This window comes from Phalaenopsis equestris, unplaced genomic scaffold (genome assembly GCF_001263595.1).
Source record: "Phalaenopsis equestris unplaced genomic scaffold, ASM126359v1 Scaffold000060, whole genome shotgun sequence".
Taxonomy (NCBI): Eukaryota; Viridiplantae; Streptophyta; class Magnoliopsida; order Asparagales; family Orchidaceae; genus Phalaenopsis; species Phalaenopsis equestris.
The window spans coordinates 654,256-658,489 of NW_018164502.1; positions in this window are offsets into that span (position 1 = coordinate 654,256).

Here is a 4,234-nt window from a genome sequence, read left to right on the forward strand (position 1 = left end):
TTTTTTTTTTTTTTTGAATGAAAAAATTAGGTATTCTTTCTCAAAAAGTTCATTATTTTAATCTAAAAATGCTTAACAGTATAAGAAACATATTACAATTTGATAAATATTAATCTGAATTAGCAAATATTTAAATTTATTTTAATGCGAATATTGTTATGTAGCATAAAATAATCTTTTGGTGGAATTTGAGTTTTTTCCACTCACAATGTGGCAACATTCTAGTAATTTATTTCACATAATTTATGTGGATGTAATTGTGGTTTTCAAAAAAAATTATAACAAACTTTTGATGCTAAGTATTTAAAATTTTAAGATATATATTAAATTTGATTAATCCTTTATCCAAATAAAAATATTTTTTCATTTATCTTAATATAAATGTTATAGTTAAACATTATTTCAAAGCGTGAATTAATATTTCATTGTTTGTATATAAATAAATTTTATATACACTATAGAAAAAAATGTTAAAATCGGCGGAAAATCGATTATTTTTTATATGTCGGAAAATTGTTCTAATTATCGACTTATTTGTGATTGTTTTTTATCGTGGTTATTTGCGACGACATAACTACAATATATATCAACACTTATCAACAGTATTTTTAACGACGGTTTTTAATTCTAATCGACAGAATAACCCGTCGGTTATAGCAAATTTTAACCGAAGTCTATAGTTCGTCAGTTATCTTCGAACCTGTCATGTGACAGGGTTTTAACCGACACATTTTAATTATTAAGCGGCGAGAACGATCGTCAGTAATAATTTTAATAATTGATGCAATAAAAGTCATTGATAAGTCGTAGAAATTAATCTTATATCCCGCTTTAAATCACCTCCCTTCCTATCGTGTCTTTCCCAAATCTCTCCTCCCGACCGTCGTATTCTCTACCTGAAGCCCTCGCCTCTCCCCAAAACTATTGCATGTCCCTCTCTGTTATGTCCAAAACCATTGCCTTCTTCCTTGAAACCCTCGCGATGCAGTCGGAATAGGAGCTAGTTGGGAATGCAACGGCGGGAATGCTGCTTACAGTGACTGGAAACTCCTATTTTTCTCCTTATGTCGCTCCTCTGCTACTTGAAATGACCGAAGAAGGTAACTTGTTATCTTCATTTTTGTTTTTATTTTCATTTGCTTTGAAGAATGCGTTTAGGTTTTATGGTTTAGCAACTAGGAGGTTTGTCAAATATTTTTCTATTTAGTTGGATTGCAACAAGGGCTGTGAATTTAGCTTAAACATTGTTAATCGCTCTAAGGTTTATTCAAATTTTTTGCTCGGATTAAGATCGGATCAAAAAAAAATAAATAAATAAAGAGCAAAGATGCAAGCCAAAATTTTGGATCGAATTGGAGGAGGAGGAAGCGATGGAGGAAGATGAGGATGAGGTTTGCAAGATAAAGGAGGATGCTTAAGAGTTTTTTCTTTTTTTAATTTTTATATATTTTTGGTCATATATTTTTTGTGTGAATAGTGTTGTACATATTTTTAAAGTAAATACATTTTTTTTGTATTTCATTATTTGATTAGATAAATTGTTGTTTGATAGCTATGTTATTTTGTTAAAAGCTTGGAATTGTATATTAAATGTTATGATAATATGTGTAGTAATGTAAAAATGAAAGAAAATTATTTGTTTTCCTTATGCCACAAATTTCTAATACCTTATTGTCGGTTTTGTGACGGTTACTGAAGGCTAGCCAATGGGCATTTTTACCGATGCATAATTGACACAAAACCGACGGTTCAAGGTGCGCCACACATAAATGGGAGCGACATTTTTTTCGCAGTTAACCAATTAGTTATAAAAAATAACACATAAACAACGCTTAACCAACAGTTTTTACCATTGTCAAAAAATTGACGGGTGTGACACTTTTGTGACAGTTAATCTTTTGATTATAAAAAATAATGCATAAACGACATATAACTGATGGTTTTGACTACTTCAAACAATCGACGGGTGTGATACTTTTCTGATGTATATGTCTTCGCTATTGTCGGCTCAAGAACTGCTGGTTATACGAACCGATGTTTACAAACGACTCTAATTTTCCTTAGAAAAGTTACAACATTTAAATTTTTGGATAACCATCGGTAAATTTATAACGTCAGATTATTGGTCAGTTTTGGAATTACCGACACACGCTTTACCTACGAGTTTAAAACCTTCTGTAAATTGTCGGTAACATTAAAAGCGCTGCTTTTCTTATCATAACCGATAAATTGTGGTCGTAGGAAAAAGTCTAAATTTTGTAGTGATATTTAACTAAATGATTATTAAGAAATAAATTTATCCGAAAAGTAAACTTGTTGAGCATTTAAAATTAAATTTATGTGATAGATGTGTGATGTGAGTTCAAAATGTGAAGAATGAAATATAAAGTAAATTTAGGTCACATTTGGGATTACTCTTATTTTGTTGTTTTCTAATTCTATTTCTATTTTATTTTGTTTATGTTTGATTTGAATTGAAACATGATTGATTGTAATGGTTGTTTTTAAAAATAATCTAAAGATATTCTAAACATCTTCTAAATGGTTTGAGTGTTTTTAAAAAACAATAAAATTTAAAAAAAAAATTAAAAACATATAAAAATTAGGTTATCCAGACATCTTTCAAGATCAAAAGTAAAACCAAAACAACAACAACAACAACAACAAAGCCTTAATCCCACTACGTGGGGTCGGCTACATGAATCCTTTTTCTCCATTGCGTCCTATTTAGTGTCATATTTTCATTCAAAAGTAAAACCAAAAGCATAAAAAAAAAAAAAAAAGAAGGGCAGTGATGCCTAACAGGCCCATAGTAAATGAATAATGTATGGTACATATTAGTTCTATATATGTATACATATCCTACTATGAAATTTCAAGCAACAAGATAAAATACTAATCAACTTCATATAGCTTTTCTAAGGTATTGTGGCTATTATCAATCAACTAAATAAAATAGTAAGGATATTAGTGAAGCAAGAGTTGTGGGAAAAAATCTTAATATTTCAATTTTAAACTTTGAGTTTATTTATATTACTCTTATATAAACTAAATATAGAAAATTCATGATTATGAAACAATTATTGGGTTCTTTATGAGTCTACATAGAAAATTTAAAAAGAACTTAAATTTTAAAAAATGGATAGTAATAAAACTACTACAGCCCAATTTATAAAAAAAAGAGATCTTTAGTAATATCAAATGCCAAAGAGAATGAGGATATGACCTAAGATGAGCCCATGGATAAGGAAACAAAGGATGAGGTTGAAACAACAACTCTACCAACTTTAACAATAGAGAGAAGTATGGAAATCTAGTAACATGAAGAAGTCATAAAAAAGGAAATTCTTGTTACATGTATGACGAGTCTCATATTAAATGATATAGAATTAGCAAAAATTCATTTAATATGCTTTGAGTGTGGATGCAAAAGAAATTTTGAGGGGAAGATCAACTTCATAGAAAGATAATAAAAGCAAAGTAGAAGAAGCTTAATTATTTGAGTGGAAAAATTGGTAGAAATTAAGAAATAGATGTTAAAATGATGCAAGTACAAAAAATGAGATGGGCAGAGAAGAAGTATGTTTGTTGAGCTTAACAAAGTGATAAGCAAAAAATGTCTTATTATTTGGAGATTATTAAAAAATAATGAAAAGAACGAAACAAAAAAAAGTCTCATGCACTTCAAAAATGCTTGCTTCATACCCAATGAAGAATAACATTTCAATTTTGATCAATTATCAATAAAAAATATTATATTCACTTAGAACAAAAGTCTTTTCATAAGAAAAAAATGAAAAAAAAATATATATATTATCAAGATAACTATATAAAAAAATTACATTTATTCTACAATATTTATTATGATGTCGCAGAATATTGAAAGGCTTGAATCATGATTTATTAATTCTATATTTGGCTTCGAAGATACATGCACAACAATAATGAAAAGTTTGTATTAAAAAAGGGATGATAAAAAAGCTTGTCTTACATTAATCAAACTGATCAATTCTAGGAAGGATTCTTGCTTAAAGAAAATTATGTAAAAGCATTTCGCACTATTCAACTTTAAGAGTGATAAAGCCTCACATATATGCTTATACATTTTGATTTTTGTGGTCCAATTAGATCTATGAATTTTTGGTAATAGCACTTTTTTTTTTGTTTTTATTAATAGCTTTTCAAAAAAAAAAAAAAATGATCCAATAATTTCAATTTTCACCTCGAATCAGTT